At 47.6% G+C, this 7,984-nt stretch overlaps 1 non-coding gene across 1 annotated transcript; it reads right to left on the reverse strand.

Annotated features, from left to right (window-relative positions):
- Nucleotides 1–6,616: 6,616 nt before the first annotated feature.
- On the reverse strand, nt 6,617–6,689 carry TRNAK-UUU (transfer RNA lysine (anticodon UUU)). Its single transcript has one exon. It is a non-coding gene; the product is annotated as a tRNA-Lys (tRNA).
- Nucleotides 6,690–7,984: the final 1,295 nt, after the last annotated feature.

Consider the following 7,984-nt stretch of genomic DNA (forward strand, 5'->3'; position numbering starts at 1 on the left):
GGTGGGCTCGAACCACCAACCTATTGGTTAAAAGCCGAACGCGTTAACCATTGAGCCACGGAAGCTCAGAAATTGACTGGTTGTCAGGTATTTTGGAAAAACTCTGACTTTTTACGTTACATTTGAGATCTCATAACACCGCTTCCGGGTGGGCTCGAACCACCAACTTTTCGGTTAACAGCTGAACGCGCTAACTATTGCGCCACGGAAGCCCAAAATTTAAATGTTCGTTAGCTATAGTGGAAAAACTCTGACTTTTTACGTTACATTTGAGAGCCCATAACACCGCTCCCGGGTCGGCTCGAACCACCAACCTTTCGGTTAACAGCTGAACGCGCTAGTCATTGCGCCACGGAAGCCCAAAAATTAAATGTTCGTCAGGTATTGTGAAAAACTCTGACTTTTTACGTTACATTTGAGATCCCATAACACCGCTCCCGGGTGGGCTCGAACCACCAACCTATTAGATAACAGCCGAACGCTCTAAGCATTGAGTCACGGAAGCTCAGAAATTAAATGGTTGTCAGGTATTGTGGAAAAGTCATGACTTTTCACGCTACATTTGAGATCCCATAACACCGCTTCCGGGTGGGCTCGAACCACCAACCTTTCGGTTAACAGCTGAACGCGCTAACCATTGCGCCACGGAAGCCCAAAAATTAAATGTTCGTTAGGTATTGTGGTAAAACTCTGGCATTTTACGTTACATTTGAGATCCCATAACACCGCTCCCGGGTGGGCTCGAACCACCAACCTTTCAGTTAACAGCCGAACGCGCTAACCATTGCGCCACGGAAGCCCAAAAAGTAAATGTTCGTCAGGTATTGTGGAAAAACTTTGCCTTTTTACGTTACATTCGAGACTTCACAACACCTCTCCCGGGTCGGCTCGAACCACCAACCTTTCGGTTAACAGCTGAACGCGCTAACCATTGCGCCACGGAAGCCCAAAAATTAAATGTTCGTCAGGTATTGTGAAAAACTCTGACTTTTTACGTTACATTTGAGATCCCATAACACCGCTCCCGGGTGGGCTCGAACCACCAACCTATTGGTTAAAAGCCGAACGCGTTAACCATTGAGCCACGGAAGCTCAGAAATTGACTGGTTGTCAGGTATTTTGGAAAAACTCTGACTTTTTACGTTACATTTGAGATCTCATAACACCGCTTCCGGGTGGGCTCGAACCACCAACTTTTCGGTTAACAGCTGAACGCGCTAACTATTGCGCCACGGAAGCCCAAAATTTAAATGTTCGTTAGCTATAGTGGAAAAACTCTGACTTTTTACGTTACATTTGAGAGCCCATAACACCGCTCCCGGGTGGGCTCGAACCACCAACCTTTCGGTTAACAGCCGAACGCGCTAACCATTGCGCCACGGAAGCCCAAACAATAAATGGTCGTCAGGTATTTTGGAAAAACTTTGGCTTTTTACGTTACATTTGAAAACCCATAACACCGCTCCCGGGTGGGCTTGAACCACCAACCTATTAGATAACAGCCGAACGCTCTAAGCATTGAGTCACGGAAGCTCAGAAATTAAATGGTTGTCAGGTATTGTGGAAAAGTTATGACTTTTCACGCTACATTTGAGATCCCATAACACCGCTTCCGGGTGGGCTCGAACCACCAACCTTTCAGTTAACAGCCGAACGCGCTAACCATTTGCCACGGAAGCTCAGAAATTAAATTGTTGTCAGGAATTGTGGAAAAGTTATGACTTTTCACGCTACTTCTGAGACCCCACAACACCTCTCCCGGGTGGGCTCGAACCACCAACCTATTGGTTAACAGCCGAACGCGCTAACCATTGAGCCACGGAAACTCAGAAATTGAATGGTTGTCAGGTATTGTGGAAAAACTGTGACTTTTTACGTAACATTTGAGATCCCATAACACCGCTCCCGGGTGGGCTCGAACCACCAACCTTTCGGTTAACAGCCGCACGCGCTAACCATTGCGCCACGGAAGCCTAAAAATTAAATGTTCGTCTGGTATTGTGGCAAAACTCTGACTTTTTACGTTACATTTGAGATCCCATAACACCGCTCCCGGGTGGGCTCGAACCACCAACCTATTGGTTAACAGCCGAACGCGCTAACCATTGAGCCACGGAAGCTCAGAAATTAAATGTTTGTCAGGTATTGTGGAAACGTTATGACTTTTCACGCTACATCTGAGACCCCACAACACCGCTCCCGGGTGGGCTCGAACCACCAACCTTTCGGTTAACAGCCGAACGCGCTAAAAAATGCGACAGCGGAAGCCCAAAAATTAAATGTTCGTCAGGTATTGTGGAAAAACTCTGACTTATTACGTTACATTTGAGACCCCACAACACCTCTCCCGGGTCGGCTCGAACCACCAACCTTTCGGTTAACAGCTGAACGCGCTAACCATTGCGCCACGGAAGCCCAAAATTTAAATTTTCGTCAGGTATTGTGAAAAACTCTGACTTTTTACGTTACATTTGAGATCCCATAACACCGCTCCCGGGTGGGCTCGAACCACCAACCTATTGGTTAACAGCCGAACGCGCTAACCATTGCGCCACGGAAGCCCAAACAATAAATAGTCGTCAGGTATTTTAGAAAAACTTTGGCTTTTTACGTTACATTTGAAAACCCATAACACCGCTCCCGGGTGGGCTTGAACCACCAACCTATTAGATAACAGCCGAACGCTCTAAGCATTGAGTCACGGAAGCTCAGAAATTAAATGGTTGTCAGGTATTGTGGAAAAGTTATGACTTTTCACGCTACATTTGAGATCCCATAACACCGCTTCCGGGTGGGCTCGAACCACCAACCTTTCGGTTAACAGCTGAACGCGCTAACCATTGCGCCACGGAAGCCCAACAATTCAATGTTTGTCAGGTATTGTGGAAAAACTCTGACTTTTTACGTTACATTTGAGATCCCATAACACCGCTCCCGGGTAGGCTCGAACCACCAACCTACTGGTTAACAGCCGAACGCGCTAACCATTGAGTCACGGAAGCTCAGAAATTAAATGGTTGTCAGGTATTGTGGAAAAGTTATGACTTTTCACGCTACATCTGAGACCCCACAACACCTCTCCCGGGTGGGCTCGAACCACCAACCTTTCGGTTAACAGCTGAACGCGCTAAAAAATGCGACAGCGGAAGCCCAAAAATTAAATGTTCGTCAGGTATTGTGGAAAAACTCTGACTTTTTACGTTACATTTGAGACCCCACAACACCTCTCCCGGGTCGGCTCGAACCACCAACCTTTCGGTTAACAGCTGAACGCGCTAGCCATTGCGCCACGGAAGCCCAAAAATTAAATGTTCGTCAGGTATTGTGAAAAACTCTGACTTTTTACGTTACATTTGAGATCCCATCCCATAACACCGCTCCCGGGTGGGCTCGAACCACCAACCTATTGGTTAACAGCCGAACGCGTTAACCATTGAGCCACGGAAGCTCAGAAATTGACTGGTTGTCAGGTATTTTGGAAAAACTCTGACTTTTTACGTTACATTTGAGATCTCATAACACCGCTTCCGGGTGGGCTCGAACCACCAACCTTTCGGTTAACAGCTGAACGCGCTAACTATTGCGCCACGGAAGCCCAAAATTTAAATGTTCGTTAGCTATAGTGGAAAAACTCTGACTTTTTACGTTACATTTGAGAGCCCATAACACCGCTCCCGGGTGGGCTCGAACCACCAACCTTTCGGTTAACAGCCGAACGCGCTAACCATTGCGCCACGGAAGCCCAAACAATAAATGGTCGTCAGGTATTTTGGAAAAACTTTGGCTTTTTACGTTACATTTGAAAACCCATAACACCGCTCCCGGGTGGGCTTGAACCACCAACCTATTAGATAACAGCCGAACGCTCTAAGCATTGAGTCACGGAAGCTCAGAAATTAAATGGTTGTCAGGTATTGTGGAAAAGTTATGACTTTTCACGCTACATTTGAGATCCCATAACACCGCTTCCGGGTGGGCTCGAACCACCAACCTTTCGGTTAACAGCTGAACGCGCTAACCATTGCGCCACGGAAGCCCAAAAATTAAATGTTCGTTAGGTATTGTGGAAAAACTCTGACATTTTACGTTACATTTGAGATCCCATAACACCGCTCCCGGGTGGGCTCGAACCACCAACCTTTCAGTTAACAGCCGAACGCGCTAACCATTGCGCCACGGAAGCCCAAAAAGTAAATGTTCGTCAGGTATTGTGGAAAAACTTTGCCTTTTTACGTTACATTCGGGACTTCACAACACCGCTCCCGGGTGGGCTCGAACCACCAACCTTTCGGTTAACAGCCGAACGCGCTAACCATTGCGCCACGGAAGCCCAAACAATTTAATGTTTGTCAGGTATTGTGGAAAAACTCTGACTTTTTACGTTACATTTGAGATCCCATAACACCGCTCCCGGGTGGGCTCGAACCACCAACCTACTGGTTAACAGCCGAACGCGCTAACCATTGAGCCACGGAAGCTCAGAAATTAAATGGTTGTCAGGTATTGTGGAAAAGTTATGACTTTTCACGCTACATCAGAGACCCCACAACACCTCTCCCGGGTGGGCTCGAACCACCAACCTTTCGGTTAACAGCTGAACGCGCTAAAAAATATGCCACGGAAGCCCAAAAATTAAATGTTCGTCAGGTATTGTGGAAAAACTCTGACTTTTTACGTTACATTTGAGACCCCACAACACCGCTTCCGGGTGGGCTCGAACCACCAACCTTTCGGTTAACAGCTGAACGCGCTAACCATTGCGCCACGGATGCTCAGAAATTAAATGGTTGTCAGGTATTGTGGAAAAGTTATGACTTTTCACGCTACATCAGAGACCCCACAACACCTCTCGCGGGTGGGCTCGAACCACCAACCTTTCGGTTAACAGCTGAACGCGCAGCGCGCTAACCATTGCGCCACGGAAGCCCAAAAATTTAATGTTCGTCAGGTATTGTGGAAAAACTCTGACTTTATACGTTACATTTGAGACCCCACAACACCGCTTCCGGGTGGGCTCGAACCACCAACCTTTCGGTTAACAGCTGAACGCGCTAACCATTGCGCCATGGAAGCCTATAAATTAAATGTTCGTCAGGTATTGTGGAAAAACTCTGACTTTTTACGTTACATTTGAGACCCCACAACACCGCTCCCGGGTGGGCTCGAACCACCAACCTTTCGGTTAACAGCCGAACGCGCTAACCATTGCGCCACGGAAGCCCAAAAAGTAAATGTTCGTCAGGTATTGTGGAAAAACTTTGCCTTTTTACGTTACATTCGAAACTTCACAACACCGCTCCCGGGTGGGCTCGAACCACCAACCTTTCGGTTAACAGCCGAACGCGATAACCATTGCGCCACGGAAGCCCAACAATTTAATGTTCGTCAGGTATTGTGGAAAAACTCTGACTTTTTACGTTACATTTGAGATCCCATAACACCGCTCCCGGGTGGGCTCGAACCACCAACCTATTGGTTAAAAGCCGAACGCGCTAACCATTGAGCCACGGAAGCTCAGAAAGTAAATGGTTGTCAGGTATTGTGGAAAAGTTATGACTTTTCACGCTACATCAGAGACCCCACAACACCTCTCCCGGGTGGGCTCGAACCACCAACCTTTCGGTTAACAGCTGAACGCGCTAAAAAATATGCCACGGAAGCCCAAAAATTAAATGTTCGTCAGGTATTGTGGAAAAACTCTGACTTTTTACGTTACATTTGAGACCCCACAACACCGCTTCCGGGTGGGCTCGAACCACCAACCCTTCGGTTAACAGCTGAACGCGCTAACCATTGCGCCACGGAAGCCTAAAAATTAAATGTTCGTCAGGTATTGTGGAAAAACTCTGACTTTTTACGTTACATTTGAGACCCCACAACACCGCTCCCGGGTGGGCTCGAACCACCAACCTTTCGGTTAACAGCCGAACGCGCTAACCATTGCGCCACGGAAGCCCAAAAAGTAAATGTTCGTCAGGTATTGTGGAAAAACTTTGCCTTTTACGTTACATTCGAAACTTCACAACACCGCTCCCGGGTGGGCTCGAACCACCAACCTTTCGGTTAACAGCCGAACGCGATAACCATTGCGCCACGGAAGCCCAACAATTTAATGTTCGTCAGGTATTGTGGAAAAACTCTGACTTTTTACGTTACATTTGAGATCCCATAACACCGCTCCCGGGTGGGCTCGAACCACCAACCTATTGGTTAAAAGCCGAACGCGCTAACCATTGAGCCACGGAAGCTCAGAAAGTAAATGGTTGTCAGGTATTGTGGAAAAGTTATGACTTTTCACGCTACATCAGAGACCCCACAACACCTCTCCCGGGTGGGCTCGAACCACCAACCTTTCGGTTAACAGCTGAACGCGCTAAAAAATATGCCACGGAAGCCCAAAAATTAAATGTTCGTCAGGTATTGTGGAAAAACTCTGACTTTTTACGTTACATTTGAGACCCCACAACACCGCTTCCGGGTGGGCTCGAACCACCAACCCTTCGGTTAACAGCTGAACGCGCTAACCATTGCGCCACGGAAGCCTAAAAATTAAATGTTCGTCAGGTATTGTGGAAAAACTCTGACTTTTTACGTTACATTTGAGACCCCACAACACCGCTCCCGGGTGGGCTCGAACCACCAACCCTTCGGTTAAAAGCCGAACGCGCTAACCATTGCGCCACGGAAGCCCAACAATTTAATGTTCGTCAGGTATTGTGGAAAAACTCTGACTTTTTACGTTACATTTGAGATCCCATAACACCGCTCCCGGGTGGGCTCGAACCACCAACCTATTGGTTAACAGCCGAACGCGCTAACCATTGAGCCACGGATGCTCAGAAATTAAATGGTTGTCAGGTATTGTGGAAAAGTTATGACTTTTCACGCTACATCAGAGACCCCACAACACCTCTCGCGGGTGGGCTCGAACCACCAACCTTTCGGTTAACAGCCGAACGCGATAACCATTGCGCCACGGAAGCCCAAAAATTTAATGTTCGTCAGGTATTGTGGAAAAACTCTGACTTTTTACGTTACATTTGAGACCCCACAACACCGCTTCCGGGTGGGCTCGAACCACCAACCTTTCGGTTAACAGCTGAACGCGCTAAACATTGCGCCATGGAAGCCTAAAAATTAAATGTTCGTCAGGTATTGTGGAAAAACTCTGACTTTTTACGTTACATTTGAGACCCCACAACACCGCTCCCGGGTGGGCTCGAACCACCAACCTTTCGGTTAACAGCCGAACGCGCTAACCATTGCGCCATGGAAGCCTATAAATTAAATGTTCGTCAGGTATTGTGGAAAAACTCTGACTTTTTACGTTACATTTGAGACCCCACAACACCGCTCCCGGGTGGGCTCGAACCACCAACCTTTCGGTTAACAGCCGAACGCGCTAACCATTGCGCCACGGAAGCCCAAAAAGTAAATGTTCGTCAGGTATTGTGGAAAAACTTTGCCTTTTTACGTTACATTCGAAACTTCACAACACCGCTCCCGGGTGGGCTCGAACCACCAACCTTTCGGTTAACAGCCGAACGCGATAACCATTGCGCCACGGAAGCCCAACAATTTAATGTTCGTCAGGTATTGTGGAAAAACTCTGACTTTTTACGTTACATTTGAGATCCCATAACACCGCTCCCGGGTGGGCTCGAACCACCAACCTATTGGTTAAAAGCCGAACGCGCTAACCATTGAGCCACGGAAGCTCAGAAAGTAAATGGTTGTCAGGTATTGTGGAAAAGTTATGACTTTTCACGCTACATCAGAGACCCCACAACTCCTCTCCCGGGTGGGCTCGAACCACCAACCTTTCGGTTAACAGCTGAACGCGCTAAAAAATATGCCACGGAAGCCCAAAAATTAAATGTTCGTCAGGTATTGTGGAAAAACTCTGACTTTTTACGTTACATTTGAGACCCCACAACACCGCTTCCGGGTGGGCTCGAACCACCAACCCTTCGGTTAACAGCTG

This window comes from Phalangium opilio, unplaced genomic scaffold (genome assembly GCF_054372755.1).
Source record: "Phalangium opilio isolate 3A_F unplaced genomic scaffold, DU_Popi_V2 ptg000505l_1, whole genome shotgun sequence".
NCBI classification, from domain to species: Eukaryota; Metazoa; Arthropoda; class Arachnida; order Opiliones; family Phalangiidae; genus Phalangium; species Phalangium opilio.